Raw genomic sequence first — 25,998 nt, 5'->3', positions numbered from 1 at the left:
CGCTAGCGAAGCGATGACTTATGTCAAATCGCATACATTTTATTAGCGTTTACGATAATCGCTTGCCATTTGTCTGCTAGGGCAGAAGTCCCAATAATTTTATAAACACAGCTGTTTGTGTTAATTACTTGTGGACTGTATTAGACGTTAAGATGTAAAAGTATAATATATATAAAAAAGGTTATTACGTTGAATAAAAGAAAATGTTGCACCCCGGCAGGGGTGGTTTCATGAAGGAAGTGTCAACTGTCAAGTTGAAGCAGAGATTACTAAGTTGAAGGAAGCCTGTGTTGCCAGTCTTGACAGATGCTGGATTGCTTGTGTGTTTTGCCCGTTAAAAAGGGAATAACCGTGTATGGTAATTCTAATAGCGGAATCGCGTACACTGCTGTGAAGTAAACGAAAGAAACAAGCTATGGAGAGGACTGTACACTAAACACAGGATGTTCGAGCATTCACATCACCCTGTGACATCTCCAGCCAATGATTGGTATTAATGACACCGAAATTATGGTCATTTGTTTATGAGACAATCACAATGCTAGCGAACAACAGGATCTACGTCATAAAAGAAGAGACATAATGCATGAAGGCGATGAAAAGAAGTAAAATAAAGTTAGAGGAGAATTTCCTCAATGTTCAAAATCAGAACACAGGCACACGTGAAGCTAAAGTGTAGACAGTCTAAAAACTTGTAAAACAAGATACAAAAGTTCAAGGTGAATATAAAACTTTTAGTAATAACAATTTCGCGATCAAGAAATTATGCTAATTTTGACTAAAGTATAATGTATAATAATATTGTATTTACTTAGTCACATAAATGTCATTGTGTAACAAAATGAACACGGAACAGCAAAGTGTGAGCTTCCGTCGCGCCGTCAGTCAATTGATGTCTCAATTGGAAGATTACAGGTTACCTCTGCTCAACCTTGCCTCGCCGATTCTGAAGCGCAAATCGCAACACCCGTCTCAGAAAATTCCACGAACTTTGAATCGACACTAGGACTCTAGAGAATTGATGAGATTCGTGAATCAGGGTACTGTTGATAGAGAAAATAAGAATAGGATTGAAGTGGAAGTCTTAAAAAAGTACAGTTATATTATTTTGAAAAGCGTAATGAGAGTTATACTCGTATAGACTGAAGGTAAGTAATATTTTTTCAGTGCGTTTTATTACAATGAAGAGTGAAGCTGCTTAAAATAATATATTGAAACACTTGGCATTTTTACAAGTTAAAAAATACTAGAGATCGCCCAATGGTCGAAATTCGACCTTAGTCTCAACGACATTATGACTACTATCTATATTTTGTAAAAAAATATTGACTTTATCATAATTTTTTTTCAACTCTTGTCTCTGGGACTCAGCTGATCTCAGACTGGCCGTGTAGCATTGTCTAATAGTAGCTAAGATTCAATAAAAAAAAACTATAATCCATTTTCAATTTGTCAACTTGTTGTCAACAGACTTCAACCATTAATAAAAGAGTATAATTCGTATGTATAGGCTTGTCACTCAAAAATCTGTCATTTTTCCTAGTGTGTGTGTTGTAGTGTGTGTAATGTTTTATTTGTTAAAAATATATGAGTAAAGGCTTTATTTCAAAATAATTTTAGCCGATGCACTCCTTCACTATGTAAACTATAACTGTGCAAAATTTCATTCACCTACGTTTCCCCGTTTTTCGTCAAAAGGGATACAAAGTTTTTGGCTCACCTATTAATATATAGATAATATAATCCGATGTCATTTAAAATCCACGCGCTTAACTTTTTGAAGAAATTGCCAAAAATACTTTGTAGTTCATAGTATTCCCAAACTATTTATAGGCCAGCATAAAATATCTGGACTCTGCTGGAGTAGGAAGTCCAATAAATGAGTAGGTACAAACATCAGTTTAATTTTTTTGAATAAGGTCAAGGCTATAAGAATGATATTTTTTTATCCTACCACTTCGAATAATTAATCAATTGATGCATCTGCACCGAGGAAATAAAAAAAAAACGTATTATATTTTAAAAACATTAAGATTTTTTAACCGTTGTAAAAATTCAGCCTTGAGCCAGCAGAAAAAATACAATTGCCATAAAGAGTTAATGATTGCAGATGTTAATGTAATACGTGCAAGTGGATAATGAGGAATTAATTGTCCTGACGTTGTCGATAATCACGTGCCATCTACCCACAGCATGGGCTGGTCACGGGCTTTCATCCAACGTAGGCACACCCACGTGACGTCAATCGAATGATCTCTGGCATGCCAATTGAGTGTCGATTGGGGAGATGCCAGAGAATTGAAATAATCATGCCATTGAATTGGTAAATTGCAATCAGGAAAGTCAAGTTAACAACTTAAATTAGTCACATTGATCAAAATTTAACCTAAACGTAATGTAATATTAAAATTGGCATCTCAGATAAAATTATATATTATATTATCAAAGCGATGAAGATAGTTACAAGTAAAAGGAAGATATAATTAGGATACATTGACCATTGTTCAAGATTTCACATCGTAAACGATATAAAGTGGGAATACAAAAATATATCATTATGTTACATTGTTAAATCCAAAAAGGATCATATGAAGCAACTACATAAATATTTAGATGGTTAATATTACATATCACTTATAAGACGACTTGTCCTTTGTTAAAATTATACGAAATTTTACGATTTTCCCACGGTATCGAATAGCTGGTAGTTGAATGCTTCGCTTAAAATAAAATCCGATAGCGAATTATGGCATACACTATTAAGTATATTAAAGATTATTGTTGCGATTAGATTAAAGATTATTGTTGCGGTCAGTTAAAATAACATGTGGAATTAGGAATAGATAAACGATTACAATTGTTTAAGGATTTAATCTCCAAAATAGAATCTGATTACATTTTACATTCAGTTGATCCTCTAAAACGATACAAAATATAAAAGCAGTCCTAAACCATATTAGTAAAAGTAACAAGAAAGGACTAACAGCTTGTTTTGAAATACTAATAAGCTAACAGCAATTTTCTTCCTCTGGTATTATCAGTGAAGATTTATTTGACATTAATAACTGTACGAATATGCAATTTAATAATAACCATAAATTATTTAGTCGTCACATCTTCAGTGGGAGTGTTCACTTCGTGAATGGCATCTATACTAACATGTATAGGTTACCGATTGGCAATGTCATCTGCCAGCTGCTGTGTTTCAATGACTTCGGGTATTTCAGTTATATTTAGTTCAGCAATTACAAACAAGTATTTGCTGACAATGTCAGACGTCAATGAGGGATTTTAACAGATACTTAAACGTTTTACTCAGGGTCAGGAATGACACTTTTACGATGATTCAGGTTGAACTTTTGAAGGAACTAGATAATGCTCGTGACTCTGTTTCGCCGGACTAAGTTAATCGGGCGGAATTCTATGTCCTTTCTCGGCACTTAAAGTGTCTGCATACCCATCAAAATCGTTACAAACAGCCAGACACACTTTCGTATTTATAATATTAGTATGGATGACTATAAATCTTGCCAAAATATTATCATAGCAAAGGAATCATTTATCAGTACTAATTCATCATTAGAAACTGATATAGTAATTAATATACGTAGCAAATCTAAATTATCGCAGACTTGTGTCTGTAGTAGACTTTGAAATATTTAATGAAATTCAAGTAAAGCATAATGACGTCAAAGATATAACGTAAATGATGCGAATTGCTGTTATTGTTGCCACAATTATAGCATACATTTGCAAATTTTAATTGACGTTACGTTTAAAAGTGGGAAGAACAACAAAGTACCTATAAGATTTTTAAGACACCAAAATCGCGCATATCTATACTAATATTATTATAAAGAGGTAAACTTTGTTTGTTTGTTTGTTTAATTGTAATGAATAGGCTCAAAAACTACTGGACCGATTTTAAAAATTCTTTCACCATTCGAAAGCTACATTATTTACGAGTAACATAGGCTACTTTTTATTTTGGAAAATATAGGGTTCCGTAAGATATTTCAGTTTTTCGGAAACAACCAGAAAATTTTCTTATTTTGCGTACGCTGCCTAAACTATAAAAGATAGAACTATACAATGTTCAAAGTAAATGTAGATCTTATAAATATCTACAAAAAAGTCCGCGACACACTATACCTATCTATGTCAAGTGAGGCACAACAACCATTTTTTTATTTAAAAATCTTTTTTTTGGACTACATTTAAACGCATTTATTTTACTCATGCTAATAATCCTCATCAAAATAAATTATTTCATCACTAAGTACAGTCTATGTAGATTATATTGGTTTCGAATGATTAAAATTGGACGTTTGGTTTAGAAGTTATGGCGAAATTAAAATATTGCGATTTACGCCCTATTCGAAGTGGCGGCGAATTGGTAGCGCCACCAATGCGGGGGTGCACTCGCGGGAAGGGTATCTGAATATAAGTATTGTACACATTGAAAAGGTCTACAGAAAACTCCGCGATGGTATATGTATATCTCTTATGCATATCCCATAATAACATTTTTTGTCATTTACTTTTAACTTCAAATAATGGCTAATTTTCGAAGCGATTTTAACCAATACGGCAATAATCCTTATTAAATTAAATACTTTAAATACATTATTGATTATGGCCCTCTACAGCATAATATTATTATGATTTAAATTTTAAATGAATATTTCCGAAGATATTACAGATTTAAAAATTGCGGGACGTAGCTTTTGCGGCAGTACCGACCAATGCGGGCCACGGGTAGTAATGATAATGAATATAAATTATTTAAAATCAAAACTACTGAATCGATTTTAATCATTTTTTCAGTGACATAGGCTATAATATATTTTATACCCGTGCGAAGCCGGGGCGGGGCGCTAGTTTTAAAAATGTTGACTTTAAACTTATCCGTTAGGATATTGGTCTGTAAGTAAAATGTGAAGAATGACCATTTACCACAAAATTGTCTCTAAGTACCTAAACGATTCTTCTGATAATAGGTTAGCTGTAATATTTCATGACTAAGGATTCGAAAAAAAATCTACAGGAAATTAATTTTAGTTTGACTAAATCCAGAACACTTATCAAGTTTGAGCAACAGTATATAGCAGTCAGAAAGTATTACAATGAAAGCGCAAGCACTCAACAACGCAGACTTTCAAGGTTTGTTCATTGTTGGTTTTATCGCAGAATCTATACTCTACAGTTTGATGACCGAGACACTCTAGTTTTTTTCACATTGATTCTACATGATATAATAATACAATAAATACATTTTTTGGTCTGTTACCTCAAGTTTTTCCCAACAACTGCTTTTAAATGTAGACGCTTGGCACATAAGCAGTTTTTTCCAGAGTTATCACAAAAAATATGCGCAGATCTGGATAGAAACTTTGTTGGTGTTTTATCCGCAAAATCTGTAAATAATCGTATATTTCTTTGGTTTCTTTGCATAAACACTCTTTTTTCTTTGCGTAAACCACGTAACAGTCTAAGGCCAAGGTTATCATTTGTGTTTTATACTTTCGCTCAAGGCAGTTAAGGAAAGAAATTGAGGAAAAGATTGTCCCCTCTTTTTATCAGTAACTTTACATAACATTAAGATATATCATTTTAATGGCAACAAAAAGAATTAGTAGAAAATATTTTTAACATAAGCAGCTTTTCATGCAAGAGTATTGAAGACACAAAACTATAAAATATATTATAAGAGTTGACTCGTCATTTCAATAATATTATAGTAACTTAAAATAATATCTTATATCTTTAAACGTGCAATTCTTGTATATATACAGGTTGTAACAAAAATAAGTGATAATACTTTAGGGTGTGTACGTGTTCCTTGTAGAGAGTTCACTGTGAAAGTAGCAGCGCTGAAAGACCAAAATTTTTTTTCACTTTTGTATGGGGAAACTCGTGATGGTCGGGCCCTTGCCCATACAAAAGTGAAAAAAATTTTTCGTCATTCAGTGCTGCGTCTTTCACAGTGAACTCTCTACAAGGAACACGTACACACCCTAAAGTATTATCACTTATTTTTGTTACACCCTGTATATAATTGGAATCTCGGAATCGGCTCCAACGATTTTCCTGAAATTTAGTAAATAGGGGGTTTCGGAGGCGATAAATCGATCTAGCTAAGAATAATTTTTAGAAAACGTCATTTTATTCGTGTTTTATCGAATACCGAGCAAATCTCGGTCAAATAGCTAGTATTATTAATGTGGGGTACTTCTACGTTCAAAGAAATACGTCAAAAGAGACTATTTATGTTTTATACGATTGCAGATTAATAAGAAGTCATTTACCTCCTTAATCAAATACACCTCAATATATTTTTGTCACGAGAACAGCGCGTGATTGAAATGTGATAGTTTAAACATAAATAGGAATTATTTGTATTAGAATAGATAAAAGAAAGGAGGTAGTACAGTTTTTCAACCACGCTAAGCAGACCAGGGCCTCTATCATAAGCTCTTAAATCCATTCTTTTTACGTCCTTATCTGACTGTATATCGACGTAAAGTGAATGGATTTAAGAGCTCATGATAGAGGCCCAGTCCTGGTATGAAATATATTTATTTTAACCTCTACATTTTTAACCATTACTTTTCCCACGGTGGTAAGATATAAAGACGGTTTTAGTAGATTTGGGAAATCTTGATAATAGTCACAGATCGAATAGGAAAACTCTGTGCCTATCATGAATTTTAAATTAATCATTGCTAAATTTGTTAAACCGGTCTAACATCTTAACACTTTATTATTATTCTGTAACCTTTCAAAAACAGAACCCGGAATTGCTAACCATCCAATAGTGGAAAATATCTAAAATAGAATACCAGTTTTTATAGACAGTGAACTATTTAAAACGTCTAGGCTAGGCTTTATATTTAAAGAAACGTGGATCTATAGGTAAAAAAATATTTAACAAAACATGAACACTGATTTAGAATTAAGCTCCTGCAATGAAGTGGAAAACTCCTGTATCTTAAATCCTGATTACCTAGACAAGTACCAACTACAATAAAACTATTAATAATTATGGAAGATCTGAAACTGGAACAACACTTCAAGCTAAAAGAATATTAAGACAAACATGTTATTGGTGAACCATTATAGTTCTGAAACCTTAAGAGGAGTCCACACCGCCTTTTTTCCATACAAACGTTGTCCCCTGTTTCCTCCCTGGATAATGTCGGTAGAGTTGTGATTTTTTTCCTGAATATCTATGGCCACTATTAGCATGTCCCTATGTTTTCTTTATTTTTCATAGTTTTATTATAAAAAAAGATAAGAACGTCCAAAAACCCAAAAAAATGGCCAGATTTTCCTCTGTGTTCCAACACCCAGAAAACAAAACTGGCTAGAATATACAAAAAAAATAAAACATAGGAACACAGTTCAAGCCTTGCTTTAATACTTAATGAAAAAAGTACTAAAATCGGTTAAGTTTTGGAGAAGGAATCAGCGGACAACGAATCGAAGATTTTCTGTTCTTTTATTAGAACTTTTGTCGTATTGTCTCTGTCGCGCTACAATAATACATAATACAATATATACAATAATACATTTTCTTTAAAAGTTCTAATAAAAGAATTGAAAATAGGTATTTGAAAATGTATTGCTGTCTCACCAATCTCAAGTCTCCCACCGCAGAGCGCGATAGAGACAATACGACAAAAGTTCTAATAAAAGAACAGAAAATCTTCGATTCGTTGTCCGCTGATTCCTTCTTCTAAACTTAACCGATTTAAGTACTTTTTTCATTAAGAATTAAAGCAAGGCTTGAGCTGTGTTCCTATGTGTTACTTTTCTTGTATATTTTAGCCAGTTTTGTTTTCTGGGTGTTTGAACACAGAGGAAAATCTTGCCATTTTTTTGGGTTTTTGGACGTTCTTATCTTTTTTAATAATAAAATTATGAAAAAAAAGAAAACATAGGGACATGCTAATAGTGGCCATAGATATTCAGGAAAAAAACATAACTCTATCGGCATTATCCAGGGAGGAAACAGGGGACAGCGTTTGTATGGAAAAACGGCGGTGTGGAATCCTCTTGATGGATAACGTAAATCGAAAGAGCAAAGTCGCTACTACTACGGGAGTAACTAGACCCATCAACTCCCAAGCGGAACCAGGGTGCCGCATAACAATTGAATACTTATAATTATAATCTAACTTTACCAGGCAGCAGCAAAAGTTTTTTTTTTAATTATTTTTTTTTTTAATCACATTAAAACGATATGAAGTATTTATAGTAACTAGTTACTACTAGTTACTAACTTACTATAAATACTTCATATCGTTTACTACTAGTTAGTTACTACTAGTAGCGCTAAAGTATTGAAACTTCGAATAATTCGGCGCAGTGGGAGGTCATTGACTCGCCCGTGACCATGTACGTGACCTTCCGAGGGTGCCCTTCGTATAGTGGAATAGATTTCTATGGATAAACGAATGATGTCAGCATAATGTTGTTATGAAAGAAAGCTATTTCTTTCTAATTCATGTTATTTTTATTCAATTTTTGCTCGATATCAATAAATAGTAACTGCTGTACTGTTTATCTAGTTACTAGTCAATGGGGCTTCCGCGCCTCTTCCAAGCTCGACTCGCACTTGGCCGGTTTTATTACAGTTCTTTCATCATTGCCTCTCATTTGAGAAATTTGCTCCTCATTAGTAGATTTACAAACTGAATAACTACATTATAAAGTCTACTTTCAGCGAAATCCACGCGAATAACAATTAGACAAACGTTTCTATTCGCTCTACATATTTGGTGTTTTGCAAAGAAGGCTAGCGCCTAGAATAGTAAAATATTATCAAACTAGATGACGCCAGCAACTCCGATACCCACAAAATTTGTTATCGCGCGGTAACCGTACATTTTTTCCAGATCAAAAGTATCATAATATTTTGAAGAGGACGTCAAAGTATAACTATACCAAACAGCAAAATCGGTTCAGCGGTTTAGGCATGAAGCGGTAACAGACAGACACACTTTCGTATTTATAATATTAAGTATGGATATCTTTCTTCTTTAATCACAGCTTCGATGAACATTCATATGGTAACAATCAATGATGAAAAACTCAAAACAGATATGTTACTACCGCACGCGTTGTGAAGATTCAAATACGGCCCAATTGGGCCGTCAGCCCCCCTATCATTAACTTTGTCAAAACCTGAGCTAATCCGTGCAGGTATGTAAACAGTTGTAAAGTGAATGGTTATGTTTCCGTATCATGTGCACTTTTACTTCTCAATGGTTTTAACCTGTAATATTTGTCTCTGAACTGGATTAAGAAATGTCAAACACGAACGTCAAATTTGACTAACGGAATTGTTTTTTTTTTAGGAATTGAAATGGCTTAGCCATAACGACTAACGGAAAAATTGTAAATCAAGATGAAAATATAGTTTAAAAAAAGATTAATATTTTTTATTATAAAATATACTATTTTCTAATATAAAACGTGGTCAATGTAGGAATAGTTACTTTTGCACCGATTTATTGTATTTAAAGGTAATTATTATAAATGTGTAAATGGTTTTATTTATATTTTTTTGTATTTTATAAGCCCTTTATGAAAACACTGAGAAAATAACACTCCTTCATGTTTATATTATCACAAGCATGGCGATCTAGAGGAGAAAGAATTCTCTGACATTGGCAACTAACTGAGTCGGCAATTAAAAAAGAGAAGAAGAAGGAGACAAAAAAAAAAGATAATTGGATATTGTTATTAGGTTTATAGAGATTATGTTTTAAGCAAGAAATTGATAAGTTTATTATATCCTATACCTACTTGATACCTACGCTAAATAATCTACCATGAAAAAGTCTTAGAAATGCATCAAACTTGTGGATTACAATTACATGCATTACAACAGAGTTGATGTCATGAGTTGAACATAGTTTGTTGAACTTGAACTCATTCTTGAACACCTACGTTTTTTTGAGCTTTCAAATAGGTATTATTGTAACATAAACAGGCAATTTATAAGTTTAATAATCCCTTTTTTGTGCCTTGTAAGGCATTTTACATTATTAGTACTGTGTACGCTGAACCAAATATTTTTCAGGATAAAGGATGATTGCTAACACTGAGATACTATAAGTACTACATTTTATAATAAAGAATTGCAAGTGTAATGATGACGAAGTCCTAGGAAGATAATATATATTCACTCAAAAGCTTTAATTAAAAGAAATTTAATAAATACTCGTTTTTAAATGTTTTTTCATTTATTTTCTCACTTAAATATACCTACCTTAGATACATATTCATACACAGCTTTCATCAATAGGTACTACATTTGTCTTACACCTTATTATCAACCTAGTATCAGATAGGCAAGTGTTAAATCTCTTTTATATTATACTTATAAAAATATTTATACAGCGGAAATCTTAAACAAGGTCTTGTCACTTAAAATCAAAGAAGATGAATCAAATATCCCTTGTGTAAATATTAATTTATTATTATTAAAGGAGTTCAAATACCAACTTTTGATGAAAGATAAAAACAATATTATAATTTCAGACTTTTATTTGGCAAACCAATAACAATTAGAAACTGCATTGCAAGTTGCAACTATGGGAAATTGCCTGGGATATCTCAGACAGAGAGCGGTCAAGGGTTTTGTGTTCTTTGTGTTGTATTATGTTGTAGAATGCCTCCCGTGTGAGTATCTCTATATACTCACCCAGGAGGAGTTCTGAATGTGTTAGAATTGCTCCTTAGTCACACACTGACTGCTCCAACGCAAATGCTTCAACGCGTGACCACTCTGTCTGATAGGTCCCTAAAACGACCACATCTTTTTAAAATGTATAATACATGAGGACTTACTAAAGTCCTCATGTATTTTAAATTTTAATGTAATAAGTAATATAAAACTAATATTATTATTATTGAGGTACAAAAGAATTTTTGGTAATAATAATATAAGTTCCAATGAAAATATTATGTTTTATGAACAATAAGTATGTTTGTTATGCAATTTTTGTTATGTCTTTTTGGAAAAAGTACTATAAGTAATGTAGGATTATATTTTTGAGTTTTAGTGACTATTCCCATTGTATATTAAGTATATCATATTGTAGTCAAGAGAAGTTATAAATGAAAAAGTGCATATGAAAATTTAGCTAATTTGGATTTTATATTATCAATGATTTAACTTTTCTAGTAGTTTAGGTGTATGTGTGTGTGTCAATATTTATTCGTGAATATACATGAATCTAAAGTTTCAAAGGTTGTGTTCTCAAAATTCTTGTTATTGAGAAAGTAATACCTTTGAATTTACCTCTTTGGTGCAGCGTTTATCATGCATGGTTTACAAGGAAATAGTTTGTGAAATAACACAAAGACCTACTGCAATCAAAAGATTGTACGAAATGCTCCTAAGATAGGTTCCTAAGAAGTACATAGTAAGTTTTAATTTAATATAAAACTAATACTTATTATTATTATTGAGGTAAGTACAAAAGTATTTTTGGTAATACATAATAATATATGTTCCTATGATAATATTATGTTTTATGAACAATAAGTTCCATATGTTTGTTATGCAATTCTTATTAAGTAAGTCTTTTTTGGAAAAGTACTATAATGTAGGTTTTTGTTTTTGAGTAAAATTTAGTGATTTACACTATTCCCATCATATAATACCATATTGTCGTCAAGAGAAGATGTTATAAATGAAAAAGTGCTCATATGAGAATTTAGCTAATTGGGTTTCTAATTGGGATTGATAATATCATATCAATTATTTAACTTTTCTAGTAGTTTAGGTGTGTCAATGTTTATCCGGAGCATGTTATACATACATCTAAAGGTTAAAAGGTTGTGTTCTGAAAATTCTTGTTAAAAGTAAGTAATATTGAATTATTTACCTCTTTGGTGCAGTGTTTATCATGCATATACCAAAATACTTCAGGTTTACAAGGAAATAGTTTGTGAAATAACACAAAAACCTACAATGCAACTATAAGATTGTACCTGTAGGTTTTTGGTGAAAATTCATACTTGTTTTACAGTAATTATACACAACACTTGTGTTCCTTATACCTTGTATGTGTTTCTTGTGTACTAAATCAATGCAGTCTTAGCTCATCGCACAAATGCAAACCTTATTGTTGACTAGACATATAGGTATACTACACCTCACTTATGTTATTATTCTGAAACCTCACTAACACTAAATGGATTACTAATGTCTCTACGTCTTTACTTATGTATCAGTTCGTGATTAACTTGAGAATACTTAATCGTTTTCCAAAAATTTGGACACTTCGAATGTTAAGTTTTTTGGTTTTAATAACGAATTATTTTCACTAAAATATATGCTACAGACTAAAATATAACTTATTAAGTAACTAACCAACTAAATAGCAATATAATTTAAGACTAAAAAGTATGTAATATTAATAAATAAAATTACTAAAATGTAAACTATTCAGTAAAAGCTACTCGTTGGTTGGTGTTTATTGAATTGCTGTATTTGACGTAAAAGCAAGCGAGCTTATGTCAGAAGTGTTGTCATGATACCAAATGATACGAAATTATTACTCAGTTAACAATGGAGAAGTGAGTTTTGTGCCACGTGACCACTGACTGGCTGGAAAATAGAGGTCATGGTACCAAAATGCGAGCCAGTCAGTATTCTGGCTGGCTTTAAGAGCTCATGATAGAGGCCCTGTTATTTAGTCTGCATCGAGTACAGTCACGAACGTGCCGCGTCCTGTCTTACCTAAATAAATTGAAAATGACGTCGTGCGTGTTTAGAAAATGTACCAATTATGGCTCGAAAGCAAACAAAACACATGGAATCTCTTACCACATGTCTTGATTGCAATAAATACCTCGATTATTTACATTTTCAATTATTTTTTCGAACAATCTGGAAAAAAATAAATTTTCGTCATAGCTCAGGCGAAGAAAGAGACAGCGATACGATTCGACGTTTAAAAATAGAACTGTCTCTTTTATGTAAATGGTTTTTCGTATCTTTTGTTTCACTTATCTGTCAAATTTGTCAATGTTCGCAATTTTGAATTTGAAAATTGTTCGGAAGAGATTTAAGCCGGAAAATAGTATGGACGTAACATATCTGTATAAGTAGAATATCATTGGTAACAATCAAGACATGAGTGAACGCTAAAAGGCATACTGATAGTCAGTCACGTGTCGTTTGATTCGCACGCCGCACCACGTGGTCCGTTTTCCTTGTATAATAATTGTGTTCGTATAGCCGAGGAGAATAAAATTTAGCTTATCGGTGTACTCCTGAATGTCACATTCCTAATTTAATTTTCTTGACTAGAGAAAAATGAAATCGCTTCGGTTGTATGTTCGCTTAGATAATTTAAACTGTTTTATCAGATTTTTATGGAATTTTAAGATAACTAGTATGTAATATTTCTGAAAGCTGTGTTGTACGAGAAAAAGTTTTATTTCATCTAGTCTTCGCACGCGTGCTAAGCCAAGGCAGCTAATATAAAATATTGTAATAATTCTCACAGATAATGACGATTTCCTGGACGGTACATATGTCACATACTTGCAACTAGCCGACGAACAGTCTTCGATTATATTATTGGACTACAATAGAACGACTATGCGAAAATGTTTTGTCATGTACGACGTTAGATTGCAATTTGCTAGGATAATGCCAATGGTAGTACAGCGATGGTTGTAAAACATTTGTTTATTTGCATTGAATAAAGCTCGGAAACAACTGTCCCAGACAGAGTTGACCACCGGGAAGGAAATAGGCTACATTTTACCGCGAACAATGTAAAATATTGAAGTGATTTTGCATAATATGAGATTACGGTCAATATCGTAAATAATAAAAGTTTAATGTAACTGTGATTTTGTTATAATCAGATAAGATTTTATTATCAAATGATGTTTACATAATTTGCACTGATTGGCTTGATCCTTTATTGATATGATGCTTTTAAAGGATTCCTACTTTATCTATAACTTTAAATATTATTTCAAAAAAGATTTCATTGCATTGATTAGGCTCCAAGCCGAAATCGACAGTAACAATACCAAAAAAAAAACTCAAATGTTTTCTAATAATAAAACCACCACGATGAAATAAATCAGAATTTAGTTAGAAAGGAAATATAACAGTACAAAACATAATAATAGTAATAAATAAACTTATCAAAGAACACTTCCTACCGGAGACGATCTTTGAACGTGTTGACCGAGGGACAATATGTCAAAAAGGTTAAATAAATAATAACAAGTTTGACCTATTGAACATAAATATTGCAATATAATTGCTGTCGAAACTGTATTAAAGTCAAAAAGAAAAAAAAAGTTTGAAAGATGATAAGACTAAACAGAAAAGGAGACCAACCACCGACCACGACCAACTATATTTACATAGATTTGCATGGAATCTTAAAATTATTTTTTTCCTGCAGATCCTGCAAACACTTTTTTTAGCAGCGACAGGTAAAAAAAAATAGTTAGTAGACACAAGGCAGGTATTCTTACAAGTACACTCAAAAGTACAAGTACTTCTACACCTGTAGTGGAAAAAAATATATTATTATCTTATGTTATTAGTTATTACAAGCAAAAAACATAGGAGATAATTATGATGCAAAGTGTATTATATAACGTAGAACTGCATTTTATTGCAATCTTTATAATAGATAACTTTATAAATCATAGTTACTGGTTAATATTATTAAAAAAAATCAATTTTATACAATATGGAAGAAATTTTTTTAGTGACGAAATTGGGGATTAGAGTTTCCAAATTTTTCGTTTCAATTTCACGCCATTATTTTTGTCCCACTCTTAAACCTTAATTTGCTAAAGTATTAGTACTTTAGTACATTATTTATCACAGTGTTACCTTTTTTTGGTTACATTGCAAAAAAATTTAATAACTTAAAAGAAATAAATTTTATGTTTAATCTTGTTACTCGGAGTCTTACCAAAAAAAAAAACTTTTTTCGCTAACTTCTTAGTAATTTATACCTTTCTGTTCATTTTTCAAGCGGGTACAAGACTCATAGTACTCGTATGACTATCTAAGGACGTCAACTCTAATTAGATTTTCCTGTTATTGTCTGCCCACACAAACATTCTCTTGCGCGATTTCCATCTATTTATAAACTGTCTGATGCCTAAATTGAGGACTGAAACTGTTTTTGCTATATTCTGTCAAAATTATTAAAATTTTAGTTATCTAAGTACATTCTTAACTTCCTATAGAAACTCAATTTATTTTAATTTCACGGAACCGTTTCCGTTTTTCTCTCTTTACTTTCAATCATATTTTTACAGAGTTGATAAATCAAAACAAATCTTAATATTTCTTCATAACGGATCAACCAAACGAGTAGAAGCTATACTAAGCTAAACAATACTTAACAGCTGTTAGTCCTGTTGCTTGGTTGTCTTCTGAATATTATCGCACTGCTAGTGTCATACCTATATACTATGTAAATATTTACAGAAGGACGTAGTAAATTGAAATGTAAACTGCAGTGATTCGCTGGCAACATGTACTTTGTACAGGTTTGATCTGGATCCACGCAATAAAAACTGCCGTTCACGACAGTTTCACATCTTATTACATTACATGATAACAAATATTGTGATGCAATCAAAAATTTTACAGAACAGTTAATTATTTACTTAAATGTTGTAGATACTAACACAAAGGGAAGACAAATGAAACTCACAAATGAAACATACAAAAAAATGAGAATTTTAAAATAGACAACATATTTATAAAACCAGTTGAAAAGAAAGACAGAAAATTGAAAGCAACAAGCTATGTCAATGCCATGTTTAAACTGGCTACTATTACACTAATCAGACGAAGAAATCTTATATCAAACTTTGCAATAGTGATAGCTCTTATCAAAGAAGACTATGCAAAAGATATCATGATGACGTGACGTGGATGAGGTTACGCTGAAATCTCATCCACGTCGCAGAAGACACGTCCGGCGGACTCCGGACGGAAAATTTGATGATGTGTGACGTTTTGTTTGCTTATTCAATCAAGGATCATGACGTGATGAATCTGCAGATCGGGATCATAAATAGAATTTTATTGGTCTGACTCGTTAATACAATATTCATATTGTGTTTCTTAACGATATTAAAAATGCGCTGTTGACACGCCTATAATACTTGCAATACGTTCCAACCAACCGTGAATAATATTACAAATTGCCAGACAGCAAGGAGTTACTTTTCAAGTAGCAATATAGCTACGTTTACTGCAACAATGAAATTTTGATAAATATTCACCACGATTTTCGGCGATTATTTCTACAGACTACACCCAGTTTCTTACATCTTAAGGGTGAAGCCAAACGAGCGTATTTTGTGAGTTGTGAGTCGCAGAATTTCGGCTGGCAGATATTCTGCTGCATTCAGTTTCATACAAAAGTCCTGTTTGATGACACGAGCGTAATTTTGTGAGTCATGATTTGCATGAAAAGATATTTACGCGGCAGAAATTCTGCGACTCACGACTCACAAAATTACGCTCGTTTGGCTTCACCCTAAAAGAGAGCCTTTAAGTAACCTCAGCTCAAGAGCATTTCTAGTTCATGACCTTTGAACAACGGGTAACGAAACTTATGAAAGAGTTACAGCACCTACAGCAGATTTGCATAATGTGATTAGACATATACGATTATATATTTGCGCAACACGTTATATCATTTTTAATCACATTGCTTCTAATTTGCACTCGAAGACATTGAATGAACTAAAAAGGAGATTGCATTTGTTATCAGAGACAACGTATTGGCTGAACTAAAAATAGACCCACGTGAAGTCTATGATAGATGATAAATGCTGATATGAAGCCAGTTTTAAGTCAAGGATAAGGAAGATGATGAATATTGAAAGTGGAGTACAAATGTAACAATTATTTCATGCCAAAGACATGATTGTTGGAGACCATACATTTGTAAAACTTATGAAGCGTGAGTTATCCCAAAATACAACAGTGACTTTTGCCAAATACCGAACGGCCGTGTACACGACATAAAACAAATTACACAATAAGAACATAAAATAATAATTGAAGCTATATTTTAACGTATTTAATTAATAATATATACGAGTATAAACAAGAAAAATATTAAATCGTGCAATAAAAAAAATGATAATTTTAACTTTAATTATTTATTTTAGTTTTCTTTGCAGAAAAAAAAGAATTTAAACTGGACAGAAAATATAATTTCATAATTTTTCAAAATTAATTTTTAAAAGACGAAAATCCCAACAGGATCAAAAATTGTAATAGATATAGATATTAATGTACTTACCTATTACAACAATGAGCATTATTATCACTACTTTTTGCGGTTACTTAAAAAAACATTTTTTACTATTTTTATAAATGGAGTTTTCAGAGCACTTCAAGCGTTTAATAAAATCAATTCTATGTAACATTTGCATTTTTTAAGATAAACATTTTTTGTCAAGAAACATTTAAATACATATTATAATAAAAATACGTAATTGAGAACTCCTTTTCCGAATAAACTACACAAAAGGTGCTAAAATTTAGTTGAGACATAAACATAATTAGACGAAGATAAAGTAATCCTGATAAAGAAATAGGCATCTTCCTGCAACCGTTTATACTGGCATAGAAGCATCTTAATAAAAGTCAAGGTGACCGATCGTGTTCACATTCCACCTGAGCCGACTACGGAAATCGAAGTAGACTAGATGCAAAAACGATTGTTACAGAGTATGTTCTTGAATCGAGAAATTCAATTAAAACCCGTCACTTTGCAATCCATTATGAAACATGCTTTGCAATAGCATTGACCATGCGCGCGGAATAAATTGACCTAGCAACTTGTCCGAAGACTGCTGAAAAAAGCAACGCATATACTCTACCTATATTGATGAATACAATTATCGAATATTGCTACATAATCGTCATATTTCAAGGGTAGGGCAAGCTCTGCCAAGAATATTTTTGTACGGAACGAGATCAATGATAAAAAACGTACTCACCGAGTGCTAGGTACGAACTAATCCAACACGATACTAGCGCACAAGTTACGAGGAACTCAACAGAACTGCTACACGTCCGTCCGCAGTGACGGTCTTGTATCAACTGTGGAAAAAATTGTTTTGCGGTGTATTGTATTCGCATTTGGCACGCACACATCGACGGAGGAAAGTGACGTTGACAACCGAGCGTGTGTGACGGATATCACAGACTATAGTATAACACTTTGTCGATTGCGTTTACTGCCAATTTGGTTTGGGGGACCATTGCACGATTATGACAATTGGCGGTACGCTGAATTTATATTCCTGGCTCTACATGTTTGTTGGGATTAAATTACTTTCTTTTTTTTGTTTCGACAACTCGTATCGAGTTATGATCCTTTTGTTTAAAAACTAGGACTTCCATTATATCTATTATATTGCAATTTTAATTTTCAAATTGAATGCGTAGGAGATGCTACTTGTTACAATCAAAAATGACCAAGCAATGTTAAATGCTTCTACTGCACAAATTTGAAGAATATGTCAGTAGTAGTAAAAGCAGTATATTTTCTTCATTGCCGGGTTTGTCTAAAACTGTATCTAGAGTTAAAAAATCTATTAGAACGATTATTTCACAGTTCGCTGACTGTAAAATTGGCAATACATATTTTTCCATAACAAGAAAAGCGACAACGCATTATCTTATCAGTTCTGTTTCTATAATTCAGAGCACACGAATAAATTATACTTTAATTACTTCGTCAACATTGCGCTTGAACGGCTTTAATGAATTGGGTGCAGAATCAGCTGGTTTTTGTGAAGCGCTGTATTCTCTGAGGCCGGTGGGTGCGTCTACAGTCCTCCGCTGTGATTGGTCAGGAACACGATCACATGATGTGGTTTGTTGCGTTCAAATTCCATTTCTTTTGCTGCTAAGTCTTTGGCTTCGATAATTTCAGCATTACTTATCAACTTTGTTCTGTAGAAATTCGATTATCACGTGCGAAATTTAAAAAAAATCTCTAGGTTTCAAAGTACATTAACGCGTGTGAAATTTCAAATATATTCCTCAGGTTACAAAGTATTACTAAGCATTTTCAGAATCTGTTCCGCGCATGGAGAGTTAGCAGACGGACAGACATGCAATTTCGCATTTGTATGGATATTCGAGTTATTTATAACTTGTTTATCGAATTCTTGAGACACGTGGTAAGGTAAATAGGGCATACGCCGATTTGAATAAGTCAGCTGTCTGCGCGAGACTCCAAGTAGATCTGAATTTGCATTTCTGTTAGTTGTTTACCCATATAGTGTTTCAAATTGCGCTAGGCTCTTGATGAGTTTTGTCTTGAAAACGTAGCCTTTATGAAACAGGAAATAATCAGACGCATCACTTGATGGTATATACTTGATGGCAGTAGCGGCACTCCATGGACAGTCGAAACACTAGGAAGGTACAATATGCTTCTAGTGTTCTCGAGTTTCAGCAAGGCGTTCAAATTGGAATCCGATTTTAATACTTACGTGTGTTTATCATTAATCTTTTTTATATTATATTGTAACGATTATTAAAATATATATAAAAGGAATAAGCAATGTTAATAACCTGCTTATATGCTATAAATGATATGCAAATCGTTGATAGTTGCAACAATTTACATATAAACTATCTCAGGGCTCCATTTTTATACCTGTTTTATTTACAATACATACAAATATTATAAATGCAATAGTGGGTTTGTCTATTACCTCTTCAAATTTGGATTGGAGATACTATGTCCAGTTTTCACGCGATAAACGAATTTTGGTGCAACGAAGGCGCGGACAATATCCATCTAAGCAAGATTACATAACTATATGTGTAGTTGCATGTAAGTAATTAGAATAGTTATCATAGCATATAGTGATTTGCCTCTCCAACATACTGTGAACATTGCAATTCGCAAGTAAACAACTTTTTATAAAAGTAATCAATCTAATAATCATCAACTTTTTGAGCCCTACCCTTGACCATCTGTGCATATATTATATGTCTGTCGATTTTTGAGATGAAAGTAACAAAAATATTGTTACCAAAGTCTGTTACAGGCTTATCACGATTGACAATAAAGAGTCGGACTGCGCCAGATTTTTCGCCAGTCCCATCGATTTCGTAACCCCCTCTGGGTTACAAAAGTAGAAGGAAGTTTAGTCTCCCTTCTTACTTACTTCCTTTTCCTTTTAAAACCCAGAAGTCTCAAGAGAGTACTCTTGTGTACTGCGCACACTTGGTCCAGTGGTTTAGAGCGTGGCTCTTGACTCGGAGGTCGTGGGTTCGATACACCGCGTTGGAAACGTGTTATTTCCAAGTTTGGTTAGGACAATGCAGGCTGATCACCTGATTGTCTGACAAGTAAGATGATCCATGCGTCGGATGGGTATGTAAAAAGTCGGTCCTGCACCATACGAATGTTTTTTCGATAGTAGTTCGTGCTTACCCTACTGATCTCTCGCCAGTCGTGTCGGTCGTCTGTCCCACTGGGTTATGAGATTAAAAGGAATAGAGAGTGCTCTTGTGTACTGCGCACACACTTGGGCACTATAAAATTACTCCTGCGTAACTGGCCTGGTTCCAATGAAGCCGGCCACCGTCACCGAAACCGGTGTGGGAGTTATTATTATTACACTTGGTATCTAGGCACAGTCACTGCAATCTGTCTAGGAGACATTTTTTCAAATGTTCTTGACGAAAAACATATTTATCATAGGATTAAATATAAATATTCGCAAAAGTTTTGCAAACATTTCTCCTTAACCTAATAAACGGCCTTTGGTCTTGAAACTTCAATCAGGAGGTGACAGTAACAAGCAGTTAGTTTATAACTAGGCATCAATTTACTACGCAGACTACGCAAACTGTGGTTTAGACTGTAGAGGCCGCAATATAAAGTAGCACTTAACACTTAACAGGCATAGTTACTATACTTCTTCTGTTGTTACTTGCTAGCGAAGTTTTTGCTAACGCACAAAATATAAAATGTTCTTCCTATGGACCCCTGTGTTTCTTTTTTTTTCAGTTCTTACCTTGTTTATTTTTATAATTGCCACTCTTTTGTATTTTTAAATGCATCCATACTAAATAATATATTATAAATTTCTATTTTATAATGTAAATCGCAACGAAGTTGAGGGCAACATAAACCTTAGATACAAATATTACTCAACTTAGGTTAATAAAATAAAGGTTCATTTTGGCAGGGTAGTTCGCATTGAAAACTCTTTTACTCGACAGTGGAGTGAAAGCGGAGCACCCACAATTTTTTAGTGGGTAGACACTAAGACTACCATCTTACCACACTCTCGCCGGGTTAATAACACCACCAACTTTAGAAATGTTTGTTTCATACCCGTGCGAAGCAGGGGCGGGCTGCTAGTTAGTTATAAGAATAAATGATGTTGATGTGAGATTTTGCTGGTGTTGGCGTTATTTATTTATAAAATGTTTAGGTCTCCTGAAGTGTAAGTTTTTATGCAATTTCCTAAAACTAACACTGTACACGTAAAATACGTGACAAATAAAGCCACTTTCATTGAGGGGAAACCTCTGAAAAATGTAATTTTATCATAGTTTTACAGGTAAACATTTTATCTCCTCTCGGGCGTCACCCGCTATACAGAAAAGCTACCCGTGATGCCTATAGGTAACATCCGCACGGAAACGGTTAATCTCATAAAATTCATGTTCAATCATGCTTGTGTAAGTGTATACGTACACATATTTTTACACACAGATGAAACCAATTTTGGTGTCGTTTGACAGCTCGAGATTGTTGCTATCACGTGTCTTGATTTGTGTTTTAACATAGTAATTTTAATTTATAAGTAGATGTGTCATCATCAGGTCATCATTAATACGTGGGAGAGCCATGCTTCGGCACGAATGGGCCGGCTCGACCGGAGAAATACCACGTTCTCACAGAAAAATGGCGTGAAGCAGCGCTTGCCCAGTGTTTCGCCGAGTGAGTGAGTTTACCAGAGGCCCAATCCCCTACCCTATTCCCTTCCTTACCCTCCCCTATTCCCTTCCCTTCCCATCCCTACCCCCCCCTATTAGCCTATTCCCTCTTAAAAAGCCGGCAACGCACCTGCAGCTCTTCTGATGCTGCGAGTTTCCATGGGCGACGATAGTTGCTTTCCATCAGGTGACCCGTTTGCTCGTTTGCCCCCTTTTTTAATAAAAAAAAAAGTCAGTCAAGACTCAAGGTATGACGACGCGAGCCCTCATAGACCTGGATCCCAGAAGTATAAGACATAACTTACTCTCTGATGGATGAAACCATAGGTTATTAGTAGTGCCTCGTGTACTTAGAATACCTGGTCAGGTACCAGGTGCCAAAGTGGACTAAAAATTAGTCTCACTTTACTTATTTTGTTATGTCTTATATTTAAATATAATTTGTAGAATATTATTCTGAAAAAGTATCATCTCATCACACGTAGAGCTGCACAAATTCGCAGGTATTCTAAGTACACGAGGCACTACTAAGAACCTATGGTTTCATCCATCAGAGAGTAAGTTATGTCTTATCCTTCTGGGATCCAGGTCCATCACAAAGCTCATTTTAGCTAGTGGTAGAATCAATATGCCAGAAACAGACGATCAGACCGTATATAGTTTATTTTTATTAGTAAGAGAGCTAGTCCGCAATAGACAATATCGCAATAGCTCACATCTACTAACGTCTAGTGTGGCCTGTGGGGGCCTACTGACAACTTTTTACCTTCACTTTCGTCCGGTCTGTTTACCCAGTGCCCTGCTAACGGCCCACTTACATGGCAGACGTGACTTTAGCCACGGACATATCGGTCCCATCAGTCCAGAGCATTAATTGGGATAAGAATCACCTTACAATTCTTCTTTTCCGGGCATAAATTAATTGAGTTGGGGGTGATGTTCCTTCGGGAATTTACGTCTTAGCACAGATAACAATTGCATAGTGGATCTCAGAAGAATAATGTTTAACTTTTTTCATTTAGAAATCTATGTAATTTACAACGCGACCTGAATAATTAAAATCAAATCGGATAGGTTAGGCGTCATTTTTGAACAATAAACATCTATATATAAAAAAATGGATTTTCAAATGTGTTAGTCGCGCTAAAACTCGAAAACAGCTGGACGGTTTGGGCTGATTTTAGTCTTAAAATATTCGTAGAAGTCCAGGGGTGGTTTTAAAGTGACACGAAGTTCACCGGGACAGCAAGTTAAATAGTAATAAATAAATTAAAATATATGATTGAGAAAACTATAAAATTCAACCAATTCTTCAATCAATCATAATTTTTATTATTTTCGTGTCATGAAATGATAAAAATTTTTAGGATGACCAACACAAACTTTTGCAGCGTCATGAGTAGTAGAGTAGTAGAGTAGTAGTATCAAGAAATGGGCGTGTAACCAAACTGTGACTAATCTGTGGCCAAAATAACCCCATTATCCTTATAACCAATACCATGATGAAATATTAGTTAGTGTTGCAAAATTATGTGATTTTAATGCTGAATAATATGTGATGGGTCCTTATTGCTGAAAACTCTTTATTTGATGAAAATTGGCAACTTAAGCTATATTCCGTAGGCCTACTACGAAACCGTTTTGAGACTCAAATAATCGTACGAGAATGCCGCGTCCTGCTCTAACAACGTCATTACACGTTTGTTAGATTAGGATGCGGCATTCTCTTTCGATTGTTTGAGTCTCAAAGCGGTTTCGTGGTACAAGCCCAGAATAGTACTGAAATGAGTACAAAAATTCAAATAAGCTTTTACTATCACAATTTTACCGTTATCCCCGTCGCTTTTTGTTCGACCTACGGATGTTTGACATAATATTTAAAAACATAGGATTTCAAGGCCAATAGAAGGGATTTTAACGTTTACTTTAATTTTTAACGAGCCTTCAAAGTTTAAACATCATCGTTCCATCTAGTCTACATCAGGAGCAATTAATACAATGTATAAATAGAGCAGAAGAATCTCTACAATTATTGTTCATAAGTGTTGATGTCATTTTAATTGACCATAATTCGTTTGATTTAAAAATATGGCGCCCGCCACACACGTACGAGATTGGACGCACGTACGTACAGATGAAAAAATGGAGGAGGTTCTGTGTTCTACTTGTATTTTCAAGTGTTCAGTGTGTCTGTCTGTCTGACCTCTCCACACCCAAATTTCCACCCACTGAACCGCCAAATTTCAGCAAAACAGCTGAAATTTGGCATGGGGATACAATGCGAACGATTGCGGAAAAAATGTACGGTGCAACCGGGGCGGGACACTACTCCCTAGTAGGCTAGTATTAAATAATAATATACATGATAGGACCATAAATTTAATACTTATATAAGTACCTAGCGGAATAGAGAAACAAAGGCCTGAGCAAGAGAGATGTCACTATGAGTAACACTGCGTGGTAAAAAGAGAAATCTGGTGCATGACAGCAGAACTCTTTTTTTGACGTCCAGTCGGCACTTATCGGCACGTTGACAATTTAATCTCATAGAAAGATGCTTGTGTAAGTGCATACGTATACATATTTTTCACACAGATGTAAATCAATTTCGGTTTCGTTTGACAGCTCGAGATTGTTGCTCTACTCCGCTACATTATCTTTATGGATAGGACACAACAATAGCGGAAACTTTGTCGAGATTACAACTGATAAGGAATCAGTTGTAATTCGATAGCAAGTGGAAAATGAGCGAATAGAGATAAACTGCGTACGTGCCTTTGATAAAAAATAAACGATATAGTTATTGCGTAATAATGTGGCATCATAGTCTGTAGTAGTTTAAAGAGATTGCGGATTCCACAATCCCTTTAAGAGGAGTCCACACCGCCCTTTTTTCCATACAAACGTTGTCCCCTGTTTCCTCCCTGGATAATGCTAGTAGAGTTATAATTTTTTTCCTGAATATCTACGGCCACTAATACAATATCCCTATGTTTTCTATTTTTTCATAATTTAATTATTAAATAAGATATGAACGTTCAAAAACCCAAAAAAATGGCCAGATTTTCCGCTGTGTTCAAACATCCAGAAAACAGATTTAGCTAGATTATACAAAAAAATAAAACATAGGAACACAGCTCAAGTATTTCTTAAATCTTTAATGAAAAAATTACTTAAATCGGTTAAGTTTTGGAGAAGGAATCAGGGGACAACGAATTGTTGATTTTCTGGATTTTCTGCAGTTGTCTCTATCGCGTTCTGCGGTATAGGCTTGAGGTAAGGGAGACAGCTATAGATATTACACGTACTTTTTTAAATTTCTCTAGCCCCTGGTGTATCCTCTTAAATAGGTAGGTATAACGTGGAATTTTATCTATCTAAAGTGGTCATAATAGTATCAAACTAAAAATAGAGCTAAATAGGTTTACACTACACTCGTTTGGAGGCTATGATGCTATCGACAGACACACACGAATAGACAGTTTAACATAATACGGAATACCCCTCTTTTTCGTTAGGGGTTAAAAAATCACACGAATGCTGTACCATGTCTGCACCATCTCTCGAAGTAATAGACTGATTTTAATGTTCTTTGGCACATTTATACAAGAGTAGATGTCCCGCGCGGCTTTGCCCGCGTAAATTAGGAATTTTACAGAAACCGTACACTTTCCCATAAAAAATATTTCCCCCGTTTTTCCCACATTTTCCTGAGTTTCTTCGGTCGTATTAGTTTTAGCGTGATAATATAATATAGCCTATAGTCTTACTCGATAAATGGTCTATCTAACACTGAGATAAGTTTTTAAATCGGACCTATAGTTCCTGAGATTGACGCGTTCAAGCAAACATACTCTTCAGGTTTATAATATTAGATAGGTATAGGTTTTTTTATTATTATTGCTTGACAAACTCGAGTCTCGCTCTAAAAGACTATGAAAAGTAACAATAACAGGGTCTCATTATAGGCTCATAAGTCATAA

General features: G+C 33.9%; 1 protein-coding gene across 4 annotated transcripts in view; it reads right to left on the bottom strand.

Moving 5' to 3' along the window:
* Positions 1-18,157, bottom strand: part of LOC121736399 (trehalase-like) — a 60,267-nt gene extending 42,110 nt beyond the window's left edge. For all 4 annotated transcript variants that reach the window (XM_042127566.1, XM_042127567.1, XM_042127569.1 and 1 more), the window contains exon 1: positions 18,040-18,157. The gene's annotated coding sequence lies outside the window, so the exon portion shown is untranslated. The remainder of the gene's footprint in view (positions 1-18,039) is intronic.
* Positions 18,158-25,998: the final 7,841 nt, after the last annotated feature.

The sequence above is a fragment of the Aricia agestis genome, chromosome 19 (genome assembly GCF_905147365.1).
Source record: "Aricia agestis chromosome 19, ilAriAges1.1, whole genome shotgun sequence".
In the NCBI taxonomy this organism is placed as follows: domain Eukaryota; kingdom Metazoa; phylum Arthropoda; class Insecta; order Lepidoptera; family Lycaenidae; genus Aricia; species Aricia agestis.
Note: the sequence above shows the minus strand (reverse complement) of the source record. Positions and strands in the feature narration are given on the sequence as shown.